Below are 17,506 nucleotides of genomic sequence, written 5' to 3' on the forward strand. Positions count from 1 at the left end.
CTGCTGGGGCCCATCCTGCCACCCACTCAGACCCCACCAGCCCCAGGGAGGGCTGGGAGCCCTCGAGGCCAGCGCAGGAGCTGGGGCTCCCAGGGCGGGTGGGGGTCCCAGGCCACGCCCACCTTTCCCACGGGGAAGGCTGGTCCTCAGAGCAGGGCAGGTAGGAAAGGCGAGAGGAGGCCGGGCAAGGGGCTGGCTCTGTGCCGTCCACCCCCTCCAACCTGCTGCCTCTCGGGGCAGGTCAGTCCAGAGGCCCTTGCTGCAGCGGCGCCCGACAGCAGCCCCCGGAGGGCAGGCTCGGGGTCCGGGGTCCAAGTCCACCGCATACCGGCCAGGTGCTGCCGGGCAGGAAGGGACAGGTTCTGGGCAGGGGCCAGGGGCCTGGGGCGGCCTCACGGGCTGGACACCCTGGAGCGCAGCTGTCCCACACCTCCCGGGAATCCACGCGCCTCCACGTGCAGCCCCCTCAGCCCCTCACACTGCCCCCACGGCCCCCCATGGTCCCTGCCTGCAGCTCACTTCCGCACACGCCCCCAGATGCCGCTGGAGGGAGAGGGAGCCGGAGTGTGAAGCCCACCCAGTGCGCCTCCTGCGTCCATCCCTGCCGGGCGTGGTGGGGGGTCAGGGGCTCCCCCACTGAAGACTCCTCTTGTCCACTGCCCCTGCCCTGCCCAAGAGCTTTGTGCCCAGAGGGCAGCTGAGGGCAGCCCCGGGCAGGCCTCAGGGTCCACCCCTGCCCATCTGCTGAAGTGTTCACACCGGGAGCTGCCAGCCACGCTCCGGGCACCAGGCAGGCTGCCTGCTGGCTCCAGCACCCCTGCCTGGGGACCCCACCCCTGCACAGGGCCACCCCCCGCCCCACCCCTGCACTAGGACCCCACCCCACTCTCCACAGGGACCCCACCCCACCCCATCCAGGATTTGCTTAGTTGCTGCGCAGCCTTCAAGCTCGTGCCAGGGCCCGTTTCACAGATAGGAAAGCTGAGGCCCACAGGGACCAGCGGCTGAGGGAGGCCGGAGCCAGCCTGTGGGGCCTGGGCAGCCTGGGGGGCCTGCAGCAGTGGCCGGAAGCCTCCGGAGCTCACTGGCTGCCCCACAGGCTGGGGAACCCGCAGATGGCAGCGCTGTCCCTTGGTGCCCCCGCCCTCCCACATCGCAGCTGGGGTGGTCACGTGGCCACAGGGCTCCCCCTGGCAGGGTCGGGTCCACCCAGGAAAGGGGCTCAGCGGCCAGGACGCCAGCACCCGAGGGTCCTGCTCACCCACCGGGCCCCCGGCCTAGCCACCCCAGCCCCCACGAGGGCACCCGGGGCCTCATCCCTGCTGGGGCCTCCCTGGGCCGGGCCGGGCGTCTGTCCGAGCAGCCGTGGTGGGACGGCCGGCCTGGCCTGGGGCCACGCCGAGGACACAGGCCGCTGGGCAGCGTCCTGGGCCGGGAGCCTCTCCCGGGACAAAGGGACCTTGTGTGACTGGGAGGGTGTTTACCCTGAGCCTGGGCGGCGCAGGCGGGGGGCTGGCAGGGCCTCCCACGGCCAACGGGGCCTGAGCGGGCGCATGCGGGCTGGGCTCCCCCAGCACCCTGGCCCGGCTGTCTGCTGGGGTCCTGGGGTGGCCGGGATTCCCCAGGGGGCAGCCCCGCTGCTGAGCAGAGTGGGGGGATTAGATCAGGTCAGCAGACCCAAGGGGCTGCCCCCAGGCATGAGGGTCCCCACCCCACCAGGGCACAGGAGGGGAGGACTACCAAGCACTCACTCCCCGCGGCGTGAGGGGCTGCAGAGCCTGCTGCCCCCTGCCCAGCTCCCTGCCCATCCTGCCCCAACGCCTGTTGCCTACCCACTGCCCGCCTTTCTGCTCACCCATGTGTACTCCTGTGTGCCCCAGGTGTGCCTGTGCGTGTTCTGTGTACCCCAGGTGTTCCCCGTGTGTGTCCTGTGGGTGCCCGTGTGCCCCGTGTGTTCCCCGTGTGTGTCCTGTGGGTGCCCGTGTGCCCCGTGTGTTCCCCGTGTGTGTCCTGTGGGTGCCCGTGTGCCCCGTGTGTTCCCCGTGTGTCCTGTGGGTGGCCGTGTGCCCCGTGTGTTCCCCGTGTGTCCTGTGGGTGCCCGTGTGCCCCGTGTGTTCCCCGTGTGTCCTGTGGGTGCCCGTGTGCCCCGTGTGTTCCCCGTGTGTCCTGTGGGTGCCCGTGTGCCCCGTGTGTTCCCCGTGTGTGTCCTGTGGGTGCCCGTGTGCCCCGTGTGTTCCCCGTGTGTGTCCTGTGGGTGCCCGTGTGCCCCGTGTGTTCCCTGTGTGTCCTGTGGGTGCCCGTGTGCCCCGTGTGTTCCCTGTGTGTCCTGTGGGTGGCCGTGTGCCCCGTGTGTTCCCCGTGTGTGTCCTGTGGGTGCCCGTGTGCCCCGTGTGTTCCCTGTGTGTCCTGTGGGTGGCCGTGTGCCCCGTGTGTTCCCCGTGTGTGTCCTGTGGGTGCCCGTGTGCCCCGTGTGTTCCCTGTGTGTCCTGTGGGTGCCCGTGTGCCCCGTGTGTTCCCCGTGTGTGTCCTGTGGGTGCCCGTGTGCCCCGTGTGTTCCCCGTGTGTGTCCTGTGGGTGCCCGTGTGCCCCGTGTGTTCCCCGTGTGTGTCCTGTGGGTGCCCGTGTGCCCCGTGTGTTCCCCGTGTGTGTCCTGTGGGTGCCCGTGTGCCCCGTGTGTTCCCCGTGTGTGTCCTGTGGGTGCCCGTGTGCCCCGTGTGTTCCCTGTGTGTCCTGTGGGTGCCCGTGTGCCCCGTGTGTTCCCCGTGTGTGTCCTGTGGGTGCCCGTGTGCCCCGTGTGTTCCCTGTGTGTCCTGTGGGTGCCCGTGTGCCCCGTGTGTTCCCCGTGTGTGTCCTGTGGGTGCCCGTGTGCCCCGTGTGTTCCCCGTGTGTGTCCTGTGGGTGCCCGTGTGCCCCGTGTGTTCCCCGTGTGTGTCCCGTGGGTGCCCGTGTGCCCCGTGTGTTCCCTGTGTGTCCCGTGGGTGCCCGTGTGCCCCGTGTGTTCCCCGTGTGTGTCCTGTGGGTGCCCGTGTGCCCCGTGTGTTCCCCGTGTGTCCCTACAGTCCTCTGACCCCCTCGGTTCTCCCTGAGCACCACCGCCCACTGTAGCTCCCTCTCTCTGGACCGCCGGGCAGCCCTGGGTTGGGGGGGGGCTGTGTCCCTTGTCCCAAGAAGTGGAGGCCCCAGAGGGGCAGGGCCTGCGGGCAGCCACGAGGACGCAGGTGCCGACGTGGGAGCGCTGGGCTGGACGAGGCCCGAGGAGGAGGGTCCCAGCCGAGCCCAGGCCGTCCCTGGGGGCCAGACCGCAGCCCCGGGGCAGCCAGGCTGCGGGGGCCACGCGGGAACCGCCACCCCGTGGTCTGCAGGGGGCGCCGTCGGGCTGGCCGGGCCCCTCTCGCCGCCCCCGGGGCCTGGGAAGCCGGGAGGATGTGGGGAGCCTCTGGGTGCGGTGGGGGCTCCCCCCAAGACCCAGCCCCAGCCCTGATCCGACTCCCTCGGGGGGGGGCGTGACACCCTCATCCCGTCCTGCACTGCTCTTCCACCCCCGTTTTCAGGAGGGCCCGGGACCCCCAGAAACAAGGACACCCTTGGCCGCCCTCACCCCTCCCTGGCACGGCACAGACGCTTCCCAGGCATTTGTGGGAAGACTGAATGAAGGCCTGGGGGGCCTTGACCTGCCCCCCAGGACCTGAGCAGGTGCCGGGGCGCCCCTCCCCGCCAGGCCACCCCTGCCGCCTTGCACAGCCACCGTCTGTCTGTCTGTCTGTCTCTCCACTCGCACTGCTCAGATCCAGCTGACACCGCTGCACTCCATCTGGGCGGGGCTCCCTAGGCCTCCAGAGACCCTCTACGTGGGGAGCGTGAGTCGGGGGGCCGGCGGCACTTAGCGGGGTGCTCCTGTTTATTTTTGATAGGAAGGTGAGAGGCAGCTGCAGGTGGGGAAGCCCTGGGCGGGGAGAAAGGGGTTCTGTGTGCTGAGGTGTGGCCGGAGCTGGTGGGGTGCAGGAGGTGCCCTGGGGGACCCAGGATTTGTCAGCGAGCCCTGGGGTGGGACAGGGGCGGGGTGCCCCTGGGAGCCCTGAGTGGCCCATCCGGGGGCAGGCCTGCAGCGTGCCCTGCTGCGGGGCAGCCGGGGGTCCCCCCTCCCTGGGGAGTAGGCAGGGCTGGCACAGGGAGCCGGGGTACAGCGAGCCCCAGGGGAGTCCCGAGAGGGAGCTCTCCCAGAAACCCTGGGTCTGGGGGGGCCTGGGCAGAGCCCTCTGAGCAGAGCCGGCTGCCCCTCCCCTGGCCCCCCAGCTGCTGAGGCTGCCCCCAAAGGCAGGACCCGGGCTCGGGGCCAGAGGGCCCAGGGTGTGGCGGGGCGGGGCCGGGAGCTGGCCCAGCGTGGACCCCTACTTGGGACCCCAGATCCCGCCCAGTGTCCCTGTGGCTCAGCAGAGCGGCGGGACCCTGCAGTCTCTTCACATCGGTCACTCAGTCATTCGTTCACATGCCAAGCGAGTACTGAGTGCCTTTTCTGTTCCAGAGGCCATTCCAGGCAAAGGGGGTCCAACTAGGCACAAGCTGGGGACAGGCGGGGGACAGGCGGGGACAGGCGGGGGGTGGGAGGGGTGGGTGGAGACAGGCTGGGGCCATCCCTGTCCTGGGGGAGGAGACCTTCTTTCTGGGCTGGGGGTAGGGAGAGAAAAGAGTGAAGGAATAAGCAAGCAAATTCAGAACACACTGGGTGATGACAGCACCAATGGGGGGGCAGTCCCTTCTTGGGTGGGCTCTAGCCCCCCACCCCGGTAAGGCCCCCTGCTCCCACCCACCCCTGTGCCCCACCAGAGTCCCCTGGGCAGAGGCTCGAGGGGGGAGCGTGGGAGGACAGCACGGCCCTGTCCCCCATACCCTGGCCAGCCGGGGACCCCAGGGAGGACAGGTTGGCCCAGCCCCACGCCTGCCGGGGGCCCAGCTGTCTCGTTGCCCTCCGTCCCTGTCCCAGCAACCTCGGGCTGCTCCCCACCGGGGTCTGCCTGGTCCCCCAGATGAGCTGGGCTCTGGGTGGGGCGGCCGGTACCAGGCCAGAGTCCGCGGCAGCCCCAGACCTGGGCAGGCCGGAGCCTGGGGGTTGGGGGGCTTCCTCTCGCACAAGCACTGCACAGGGAGGCCTCGAGGAATCAGAAACACATGGCCAGGCCGGCCCGGCCCAGGGCCCAGAGCCCCAACTCCGGGGCTCCTCCAGGGCCAGGCGGGGCCAGCGGCCAGGGGACAGGCTCAGCCCCCAACCCCCAGCCAGGCCACTCGCAGCCCCTCCACCGCCCAGCTCAGCTCCTCAGTCTCAGGGGCCGGGGGCTGCAGGCTCCCAGCTGCCCTGCCCCTCCCCAGGAGACCCCCTGCCCTGGGACGTGGCGTGGCTGGGGTGGGGGCAGCCCCGAGCAAGGAGGAGGGTGCGGGCCGTGCCTGCCCACCGCTGCTTCCCTCCGTGCCCCCCATGAGCCACCCAGAGTGTGGCCTCGTTTCCCCGGGCCGCCCCTGGGCCCCCCGTGTCCCCACACCTCGGGGGCGGCTCAGAGCTGGGCTCCCACCGGGTGGGCCCTGGGCAGGGGCACAGCACAGGCCCGGCTGGGCGCGGAGGGTGGGGTGCCCAAAGGCCTTGCCGACTGCCTCCTGGGGGCTCCGGGAGGTGCAGAGGTGGGTGCTCCCCTCGCCGTATGACCCACATCTCCAAGCTCCTGGAGCAGGAAGTGCTGGGGCTCTCCCACGGGCCGCCAGCCAGGCCTCCTTGGCGTTTCTGGGAACCCCCTCCCCACACACCCAGAGAGCAGGAATGGACCGTCATCCCTCGCCCGGGCTTGTCCAGCCCCAGGTGCCCCCCAGGCCCGGCCTGGCACACCCCATCCCCTCTAGGGCGGCCAGGAGAGGCGGGAGCTGCTGCGGTTGGGATGGGGGAGAGGCCCGGAGGACGCGTCCTGGGGGAGCTGCCGGGCCTGGGGGGACTCTGGACCGGGGAGGGAGGCTGGCGGGAGGGGACTCGGGCCCGGGGCACCACCTGCTTTTCTCCCTGGTGGTCCCTTCCTTTACAGCCCTCCTTCTTCCTGCTGCAGCCCCCAGACCCAAACGCCCAAACCCAGGTCCCCTGCCTCAGCCTGCCCTCTCCAGGGCCCACGGGCTGGACCCCACTGTGGCCACCGCAGTGGCTGTGCAGGTGAGGCCTCCCGCTGTTCCCGCCAGGCCCGGGCCCCTCGACAACGGGTGTGGGGGAGGCCCCTGCCCGCGGCGCCTGTGCCCTGAGCTTCCCCAGGGGGTCCCCGGGTGTGGGCAGGTCAGAGACTCCCGGAGGACCCAGCAGGCACCTAGAAGCCCCTCCTCAGCTCCGGGGCTCCCCCAAGCACTTCCTGTTGGCAGCACTGTCCCCACTTCCCAGCCTGAGAACCCGAGGCTCGGCCACGTCCCACTGCTGAGTCACAAACCTCAAGGGCTGGAAGTGGGGTTCAGCCCGTCGGCACAGGTGGGCTTTCAGGTGTGGGGTGTGCCCTGGCCGGGGGGGCAGGTCCGAAGGTGGCAGCCTCAGGGAGGGCCCGGCGGTGGAGTGGCTGAGTGGCAGTCAGTGGCCTGGGGGCCTGGGTCTGGGGCTTGGGCGTCAGTGCCAGCCTGGGGGAGCTTGGCAGGAGCCAGAGGGGCGGTAGCACCAGGGTCTCGGGGTGGCCTCTGAGCCTTGTGCCAACCCTGGGCTGGGCAAGGGCGTGGCCAGGGCGCTGAGCTGGCACCCGTGTCCCTGGCAGGCTGGCCCACTGTCCCCAGCCCAGCACCCAGGTCCAGCCACGCCCACCCCCTCCCCAGCTGGCCAGCACCCCACCCCCACCCGGAACTCAGGCCCTAGTGCTGGGGGCGGGCAAGGCGGGGGGAGGGTCTGTCACCCACCCCAAGGCTCTACGACAGAGCCCAGGAGGGGATGAGCTGCTGTCCAAGGGCCTGGGCTGAAGGTCCCCAGGCCAGACTCTGTGGAGGGGGCAGCTGAGGGCTGGACGGGTGGGGAGACAAGGCAAAGGCGGAGAAATCACTAGCTCCTCCCCAGCAGGCACACAGCAGGCACTCAGCAGGGCACACAGCATACGCCCAGACACACAGGAGGGCATACAGCAGGCTCTCAGCAGAGCACACAGCAGGCGCTCAGACACACAGGAGGGCACACAGCAGGCGCTCAGCAGGGCACACAGCAGACGCTCAGACACACAAGAGGGCACACAGCAGGCGCTCAGCAGGGCACACAGCAGACGCTCAGACACACAGGAGGGCACACAGCAGGCGCTCAGCAGGGCACACAGCAGACGCTCAGACACACAGGAGGGCACACAGCAGGTGCTCAGACACACAGGAGGGCACACAGCAGGCGCTCAGCAGGGCACACAGCAGACGCTCAAACACACAAGAGGGCACACAGCAGACGCTCAGACACACAGGAGGGCACACAGCAGGCACTCAGCAGGGCACACAGCAGACGCTCAGACACACAGGAGGGCACACAGCAGGCGCTCAGCAGGGCACACAGCAGACGCTCAGACACACAGGAGGGCACACAGCAGGCGCTCAGACACACAGGAGGGCACACAGCAGGCGCTCAGCAGGGCACACAGCAGACGCTCAGACACACAGGAGGGCACACAGCAGGCGCTCAGACACACAGGAGGGCACACAGCAGGCGCTCAGCAGGGCACACAGCAGACGCCCAGACACACAGGAGGGCACACAGCAGGCGCTCAGCAGGGCACACAGCAGACGCCCAGACACACAGGAGGGCACACAGCAGGCGCTCAGCAGGGCACACAGCAGACGCCCAGACACACAGGAGGGCATACAGCAGGCACTCAGCAGGGCACACAGCAGGTGCTCAACAGGAGCATGATCTCCTCAGGACCCAGAGACGGGCCTTGTGCTGCCCCTGCCCCCGTCCCCGCCCCCTGCCCTGTCTGGATACGGGCGTCTCAGCCCTGGGGAAGGAGGGCCCCGACGGCCCCCGGGCACGGTGACAGGGGGCAGGGATGGGTTCGGGCAGGGGTCTCCCGGCATCCCCGGGGCGCCCCCACCTGGAAGCCACCGGTCAGACAGCCCCACGGTCGGGGGCAGCAGGGCCACTGCTCGAGGCTGGTGGGGGAAACGTGGCCCGTGGCTGCCTTGGCTTCAGAAAACCCCCCACCTGTCTTCCTCTTGGGAAACCTGAGCTTGGGGTGGGATGAGGGAGGGGGCACTGCAGGCTGGGGGTCCGAAGCTCCCTGCCCAGCCGGGGAGGCAGGGAAGGCTTCCTGGAGGAGGTGCTGTGCTGAGAGTCCTTCCCCGCAGGAGACCCTGGGGCAGGGGTACGGCCTGTGCAAAGGCCCTAAGGGGCAGGCGGTGCCTGGAGTGTGATTGTCGGTGGCCGGGCCCGTCCCCATCCCTCCAGGTGTCCCCACCAGCGCCCACCCCTTGCCTGCTCCCCCCCCGCCCCGGCTCCTCCATCAGGAGCCAGAGCTCCTGAGGCTTTGGAGGGTGATTCCCATCAGCCCAGAAGACGGGTTTGGCGGAGGCACACAGGCTGGGGGGAAGAGGTTGGCTGCAGCTGGGAAGGAGCCTATCCAAGGACCCCCACTGCACCCCAAACCCACCCTGAGCCTGCCCAGTCTTGGGGGTCCAGGACCACCCTCCATCTCATAGACAGGGTCCTGTGGAGGGGAGGGACCAGCCAGGGAGACTTCCTGGAGGCGGTGAGCCTGGAGGATAAAGAAACAGGAGAGGGAGGGTGCTGACGGGGTGGGGGCGGCCCCCCAAAGGGGAGCCGGACGAGCCAGGTCTGCCTGCCGACCCGGGGGCTGGGGCCGAGGGCAGCGCGTCCCTGGGCTGGGCCTCACCTGCCCCGTGGCCGCTCTGGGCACAAATCTGGGAGCCGCTGGGCCGGAGGACGCCACCTCCCGCCTCCCGCACACAGGGTCGCTCGGGGCCAGGCGTGGGCTGGGGGTAGCCCTGGCACTTGGCGCCCGCCTCCCCCAGCCACGAAGGCAGGAGCCGGGCCGGGGCCAGGCGCCCTCCACGTCTGCGTGCCCACCCCCTCCATGCCCCCACCCACGCCCGGCGTCAGCAGGCCAGCTTCCTTACTAGCTGGGCAAGGAGCACAAAAACCCCATATATTTTAATTATATCTTTGAGGGCCCCACACACAATTGCTTCCAGATGGGGACCCCGTGGACGGCGGCTCGCCCGCTGCGCCTGGGTGGGGGAATGGGCTCAGTGAGGGCGGCGGTGGCCCCGTGGCACACAGGACTCGCCACCCAGCACCACCCGAGGCAGCATGTTACAGATGGGGAAACTGAGGCGGGACCAGCCTGCAGGGGATGAGCCCTGTCTGGGCGGCACAGCCACAGGGGTGGGGGGTGGTGCTGGCACAGGCAGCATGGCCCTGACTGGGAGCCCCTCCAGGCAGGGAGCACCCCAGGGTGGGCTGGCCCGGACCCCAGAGCAGGGTTGGGGATGTGGTTCACCCGTTCAGGCCCCCAGGATGGGAGTGGGGATCCCACCGTGCACCTCCCTGCCCAGAGCACACGCTGGGCACAGTGGACACGTGGGGACCGAGCGCTGCCCCGTCCTGGCTACAGGTGAGCAGGGGCAGGTCCCCGAGACCCCCCAGGCCCCCTCACTTCCCTCCAAGCAGGGAGCTTCCCAGAGGCCCGGGGGGAGCCCTGGGGAGGGCACGGACCAGGGCAGCACCAACCTGGCCAAGGGTGCTGGTGGGGGCGGGGCTGGGCGTACATGCACAGGGTGGGGGGTGCATCCAGCCCCCAGGCCCCGCTGGGCGGTGGAGAGGGGTCACTGGGTGGTCAGCGGAGGGGGTCTCGGAAGTCTGCCAGCTAATAAGATTTGCCCACTCGGCCTTCCTGGCCATCCTGGGGGGTGGCGGGCCTGGCGTCTGCCCGTGCCCCCCCGTCTGTCTGCTGCCTGGCTGCACCCCCACCCCGGGCTCAGGCCGGCCTAGCAGCAGGAGGGGCCAACGGCCAGAGCCCAGCCCCCCAGTGGGGCAGCACAACCCCCAGGCCCCAGTGCCGTGCGCAGCTGTCAGAGGGTTGGGTGCGGGTAGGGGGTGCCGGGGCGAGATCAGTTCTCCATCCAGGGTGGCCTGAGGCTGGCGGGCTTGGGGGGCGCCGAGGCTGCAGGGAGGGGGGCGGGAATGGCGGGGGGCAGGGGGAAGGGGGCAGAGTGGGACAGCCCCTCCGGCCAGGCTGCTTGGCGCCTGTGGGCCACGTTCACAGGCTCGGGCTAGGGCCCGGCCCACCACCCCAGCCGCTGCGGAGGTGGCCTGAGAGGGCAGCCCAGCAGATCAGGGGGCAGCCCCCCACCCCTCTGCTGCCCAGCCTCGGAGACTCATCTGTACAATGGACGCAGAATACACTTCCCTGGAGTGTCGAGGAAGATATTGGGGGCTCCGAGGACTCAGCCCATCCTCACACAGCCACTGCCCCCCGGCCCTCCCCAGCCCACTCTTGGGGGGTCTCCACACAACCTCCACCCTCCAGCACAGCCGGTGATCCCAGAGCTGACCCCATCCTGGCCTGGGGCAGCAAGCCAGGTGCAGGGGATGGGGGAGACGCAGGGGCTGGATGAGCCTCTGGGCCGGGGTCACCATCACATTCCCCCACCCCGGGGGGCTTCACTTCAGCTCCTTCTCTCACCTCCCAGGGCCAGAGGCCTGCAAGCCAGGGGGCGGGGGCCCAGCCCCCCAGAGATCCCAGGGCCGTCCTGCCCTCGTCCGGCGCCCGGTGGCCACTGCTGTCCTCAGCTTGTGGCCATGTCCCTTCGTCTCCACCTGAAACCCCCCGGGCCTCTGTCTCCCTCCACCTTTTCCTCATTTTTTTTTCCACTGGAGGAGCTACCATTGATTGACTGATGGACCTAAAAACTAAACTGTTGCATCTTTTTTATTTTTATAATTACCAATGTCATATAAAGTTGCATCATGTTCAAATCTTACAGAAACACACACCAAAGAACAGAAATCCATTTCTCCTCCTTTCCAGATACAGATCCTTGCTGGGGGCTGAATCGTGTCCCCCGCAGAAGGCGCTCTCGGGCCCATCTGGTCCCGTGGTGTGAACCCATTTGTCAGTGGGACCTTCAAGATGTTGGGGTTCAGGTGAGGCTCCCACTGAGCACACAGGCCTTTCTCCAGCAGGTGACAACCTCACCCCCCAAGGAAACCGGACCGGGAAGAGAAGCCCTGGGGAGCTGGGAGCTGAAGTCAACGGAATCTGGAGAGAAAGGGGGCGATGCCCCACGGGCACCACCACATAACGGAGACGCCCCGGAGCCCCTGCCCCGGCCTGAGGCGTGAGCCGGTAGATGTGTGTGGGGAGCGGCCGGGTGCGGGGTTTGTTTCAGCAGCGGGGCCTCCTCCCGCTCCGCTCCTCAGCCCACACTCGCCGACGGCTGTGAGCACCGCTGTAGTTTCCAAAAGATGATTTCTCTGCGGTACCTTCTCACCTAGCAGGACACGGACACCCGCTCCCTTCTTTTCGAAGCCACAGGGTGCTTGTCACCCAGAAGCCCAAGTCTGCGGCCTGGCAGGGGCATCAGGGGGCTTCAAATTGTGGCCACTGTCTGGAACCACAGTGATTGCTCTGCGCCTTCAGCTTAGGAGATTCCTGCTGCAGCGTGACCTCGTCTGCAAAGATCCCTGTTCCAGTTTGCTAATGCTGCCCGTTATGCGAAACACCAGAGACGGACTGACATTTATAAAGGGGGTTTATATGGTTACAAATTTATAGTCTTATGGCCATAAAGTGTCCACGCTAAAGCATCAACAATTTTACCTTCACCGACAAAAGGCCAACAGCATCCGGAAAACCTGTGCTGGGAAGGCACGTGGCTGGCGTCTGCTCCAGAACTCTTGATTTCAAAACGGCTTTCGCCAAAATGTCAGTGTCAGCTTCCAACTTCAAAATGTGTCTTTCAGCTGCAGCTCCTCCAAAATGTCACTCTTAGTTGTTCTTCAAAATGTCACTCATAGCTGCTCTGTGTCTGGGCCCGTGTGGCTCTTTTAAAGGACTCCAGTGATCCAATAAAGACCCACCCTGAGTGGGTGGGGCCACACCTCCATGGAAATTATCCAGTGAGAGGCTGCACCCACAGTTGATTGAGTCTCATCTCCATGGAAACACTGAACCAATAGGTTCCAACCTAATCAACGCTAATACATCTGCCCCCATAAGACTATATCAAATAACATGGGATTTTGGGGGACACAATATATCCAAACTACCACAATCCCGTTCCAGACAAGGCGACATCCTGGGCATGAATTTGGGGGGACATGATTCACCCCACCCCAGCACTGGTGCAGGTGGTGATGGCCCAGTGTGGGGGCTGCTGGGAGACCTGGGGAGGCTGCCCCAAGGAGGGGCCTAAAGTTCAGAGGTCAGATTGGCAGCTGTGTGAATGGGAAAGCCCCCCAGGCTGGGGATGCAGAGGGGGACCGAGGGGGCACAGGCCGCAGCTGGAAAGTGCAAGGATGTCCTCACTCCCCTTGGAAGGCTGTGGCTGCCATGGTTCCAGCCCTCTCACCTGTCTCTCTGGGCCACATAAGAAGCCAGGGCAGCTCTGAGCTTGTGCATGAGCACTTCCCTTGGGGAGGGGGTGGACTAGCAGGGGCCACTGGCCCCGCCAGCATGGGGAGGGGTGTAGGCAGCACCGGCTCAGCCTGTGCACAGCCCCCCAATACACACCCACCTCCATGCCCCAAGCCACCTCCAGGGAGCCAGGGCCCCACCGTTTGCAGTCGTGGGTGAAGGAGGAGCTGGCAGGGCCCCGGGTATTCCTGGTTGTGCCTCAGTGTCCCTCTCCACCTCTCAGGGCTGCAGAGCTCAGCGACGGTGGGTGTGCACTGCAGAAGCCTTGGGGAAGCCTTGGTAGGGGAGCCCTATACCCCCATACTCATGCCCGTGTCTCCCCCACTTCCACGAGGATAAGCATGGCTGGGGTGGGACCCCCAGCCCAGCCACTGCCCCTGGGGGACCAGACAGCAGAACTCCACCCAAACCAGTCCACTGGGCTGGGGAGTCAGAGCCCTGCAGGGAGGTGGCCCCACGTGTGGGGTGGCCAGTGGACCCCACTGTGGCCTCCTGCTCCCTCCTCACGCCCCGCCTGCTTGGCGACCCCAAGACGACCTAGCGGAGGCTGGCAGGTCAAGGTGCGAGCTCCCCAAGCCACGATGCCCCCAGGCTCCATGCCCCAACCGCCAGCTCCCGCAGCCTGGGCTGGAGACATGACATCACTCGCGGCCCCACGCCCACTCCCAGGGGAGCTGGGTACCCGCTGGCGCCCGAGGCGGGAGTGGGTGCTCACCAACACCAGGTGCCTGAGGCTGCTGATGGCCCCCAGCTCTGCCCCGTGCAGGGGGAGCCGAACTGGTCCCAGTCCCGCTCTGCCCTCAGGGGTTGCCCTGGGGCCTGCACACCCCCCACCAACACCAGCAGCTGCCACCTGGCCCGACGCCCACTTGGCACGGGCAGCTGCACAGATCATGCCCTCGGCACATGGTACCGAGCAGGCCAAGCCTGCTTCCCCGGACATCACCACCTGCCCCGGCAGCTCCAAAAGCCACATGCGCCCTACGGTGCCAACTCCCAGGCTTCTGGGAGACACTCGTTTCCAATTCTACTCCTCTATCCACCCATCCACCCATCCTTCCCTCCTTCCATATGTACATCCATCCACCCATTATTTCATCTATCTTTATTCATCCATCCACCCATCCATTCTCCCATCTACCCATCCATCCTCCCATCCACCTATCCATTCTCCCATCCACCCATCCATCCTCCCATCCACCCATCCACCCACCCATCCATCCACCATCCATCCTCCCATCTATTCACCCACCCATTCACCCATCCATCCACTCATCCATCCACCCATCCATCCTCCCATCTACCCATCTATTCACCCACCCATTCACCCATCCATCCACTCATCCATCCTCCCATCTACCCATCCATCCACCCATTCATCCATCCATCCACCCATCCATCCACCCACCCATCCATCCTCCCATCCACCCATCCATCCACCCATCCACCCATCCATCCACCCATCCATCCACCCATCTATCCATCCATCCATCCTCCCATCCACCCATCCATCATCTACCCATCATCCATTATCCCCCCATCCAACCACCCATCCACCCACCCCCATCCATCTACCCATCCATCCTTCCATCCACCCACCCACCCAGCCATCCATCCATTCACCCGTCCATCCACCCATCCACCCAACTGTCCGTCTATCTGTCCGTGTATTCGACAAACATTACTGACTGTGTGTACTTGCCCCAGGCACTGTCAGAGGGAAGCAGTGAATGAGGGAAGGCTGTGTCCTCACAGAGCATCATCCTAACTGTGGAAGATCGTCAATAAAGGGACAAGTGAGGAGGAGGTCGGGTGGCCTTTCTGCTGAGGCCCAGGTTACCAGGATGAGCCCGAGGAGGAGAAGGGACAGACGTGAAGTCCTGAGGTGGATGTGGGGGTGGGGAGGGGGGAGAAATGAGGAGGACATGTGAGGGAGGATCAGTGGGAAGGTGGTTCTGGGAAGGACCCCGTAGGGCTCCTGAGCACCTGCTGCATCCTGGAGAGCCTGGGACCCTGGGGACGGTGCGGGCCTGCCTTGTGGCAGCTGGGTCTGGGGGCGAGGGAAGGGGGTGGCATTCCTCCCCATGGGGGGCCCTGGGGCAGGCCTCAGAGGACCCCTGCACCCCGGATCTGCGTCACTCCACGGGGTAGGGCGCTGCACAGAAGTTCCCAGCTGCAGTCTGGAGGGGAGAAGGGTGTCCCCGGCCCCCCCACCCATGGCCTGGGGTTCTGGGAGGGCCCGGCCCAGACAGGCCCGGGCAGGTGGGCGGGCGGGAGGCGGCTGGGGCTCACTGCCCTGATGTAACCTCCCTGGGTCCCGCCCTGCAGCTCCTGGCCGGGAGCTCACAGCTCCATCCACACCCACTCACCTCCTCCTGCAGCCGCTGGCGGGTCCATCCCCCAGCCCAGAACCAGCCCCACCGGCCCTGCCCGTGCAGTGACGCCAGGGTCCCCACCGGGCCTCTCCCCAGACGGCTCCGGCGCACTTGCCACCCGCGCTGGAGCCACACAAAGCTGCCCTCCCCTTGCTAAGGAGCCAAGGAGACATGCGGTGTGAGAGCCCCCACCCCACAGGGATGCTTCTCAGAAATGTGCTGGCTTGGAAGAGGGGCCCTTCTCCTCCAGGGCCACCCTCACCGCGGCCGCACCCCCCAGGCGCTGGTGGGACCCCCCAGGCCCAGGCCGGCAGAGCGGGCTCGGGTGGTGGCATCCACTGGGCACGTCCACCCCCCGCCAGCCTGCACCTCCTCCACTTAGGTCAGCGGGCAGGGGAGGGTGGCCACAGCACCCCGAGGATCCGGGGTCGTGACAGCCCTGCTCAGTGGGGACCCTGCAGGCACACCACAGCCATGACCCAGGGCCCCCACTGCGCCCGCCCCAAGGGAGGTGGAGTGTCACCAGCCCCCCAGCAGCTCTGGGGCCATGAAGTCCACGGCCCTGGCCCTGGGTATGGGGTGAGCCACGGTGAGAGAAAGGCTTCTGGAATCGGTGGCCTCAGGTAGGGTTCTGAAGGCTGTGTAGGTGTTCGCCAGCAGAGGCAAGAAGGGCCTGGAAGGTAGAGAGTAGGTTGCAGGCCCAGCGGAGGAGGAGCTGGGAGGAAGTGAGCAGAGACAAGGACACTTCGTGCAAAGGACGCTTCTGGAACACCAGCTAGCTCGCCCCAGGCCCCGGGTGAGAGGCCAGCGTCAGCTGTGATGGGTTGGGAACAGGGTCCTGGCGTCACCCCAGGGGCCAAGTCAAACCCGCCATTTTCAACACCACCGACTCGGGGCCCCTCCCTCAATGAGCTCCCCGACCTGCGCTCTCTCAGGGCCTCTCGCTCGCGCCCACGCCAATCCCCAGGCCACGGAGCAGCTCACCGGGGACACTGGGACCCTAAATGAGTCAGGCCAGCTGCCCCCTGCCGGGCCCCCGGGGGCTCCCTCACCCTCCCGAGCCGGCGGCCTTCTGGCGTCTGCGGGAGAGGCTGGGGTCCCTGGAGCCCCCACGCTGACAGGGAGGGCGCGGCCTGGGAAAGGATGGTTTGCCCGGGTCACACATAGGGGCTCCACACCCACCCACCCAGCCGAGCTGGACTTATCCCCAGGCCCCTGGGCCCTGGCCGGCCTCAGAGATAAGGCGGAGCCGGCAGAGATAAGCCAGGTCCCTGCCCGGCCCAATTAGCTGCAAATCCCAGGAAGTTCCCGCCCCATCCTGAAACCCTGAAACCCCAGCCCCGGCGGCTCCGGGCTCCACCGCCCTAATCCCTCCGCCGCCCGCCCCGCGGCCCCCGCCTTCCCTGGCCGGAGGGGACTCTGCCCCTCATTAGGGATGAGTGGATGGGGGCACCCAGGAGCCCATGGCCCAGGCCCACCCACTCATGCTCCGAAACACACGGACGGCCCCCAGGACCCCAGGCCTTGGCGCCCAATCGGGTCCAGGCACTGCTGTGACCGGACGGGAGGCCGGGGCCCTGACAGGGTCCGGGGGGGCCAGTGGAATGTCGGGGTTGGGGTCACGGAGGGGGCATGTGTTCCCAGACAGCTTCCCCCTAGCCACTGCCCTGGTCACCCTCCCAGACCCTCTCCGGGCTGGACCTCCCCATCACCGGGTGTGGGGGACAGGGTGTCCCTATCGGTGGAGACTGATGAGCCCCCAGCTCCTGAGGAGGGGCTCAGGCAGAGACCAAGCCAGCCAGGAGACCCCCAGGGAGGCAGAGCCTCTGGGAACCCCCAGGGGACAGGAACAGGGGGATGGTGGGCCAGGCCGCTGGGCCGTGGGGACCTGCCTACTGCCTTCTTCTGGACAAGGCCATCGGGGTGGGGGGCCAGGAGAGGCGCATGTGGCCTCGGTGTGGGGGGCTCTGGATGCCCGTGGATGGTGGGGGTGCTGGCCACAGGCCCTGCCGTGGTCCCCTTGGTCAGCAGCCAGGCAGGGCAGCAGACAGGGTGGCAGGTACAGCCGCCATGGCCCCGGGGCAGGAGGCCGGCCAGCCCACCATGGCCAGGTTGCTGGGCGGCCCGCATGGCGTCAGGCAGATGACTTCATCCCAGCGGCCACAGCCCCCGCCCCGCGGGCTCCTAGCAACCTGCAGCCAAGCGTGGGCAAATGCGGCCGGCCGCGGCCTGGGAACGGCACGGGGGTGGCCTGGGTGCGGCCGGGGCGGGGCCCACACCAGCCCCTCGAGTGGGCATCGTGGAAGGGGCTCGGATGGCTTTCTGGCGCCAGGGCCAGGGGCCGGGACTGGGGGCTTCGTATGTTGTGTGCCCCCTCTTCCCACCTGCACCCCCCCACAGCAGCCCGATCCTGTTGGCCTTAGAAAGTGAGACAAAGGGTCTGAGAGGGCCCCAGAGACCCCAGACACACGCAGGAGATGGCGTTTTAGTGGCTGCCCCGAGATG

The sequence above is a fragment of the Choloepus didactylus genome, chromosome 3 (assembly GCF_015220235.1).
Source record: "Choloepus didactylus isolate mChoDid1 chromosome 3, mChoDid1.pri, whole genome shotgun sequence".
Lineage (NCBI taxonomy): Eukaryota > Metazoa > Chordata > Mammalia > Pilosa > Megalonychidae > Choloepus > Choloepus didactylus.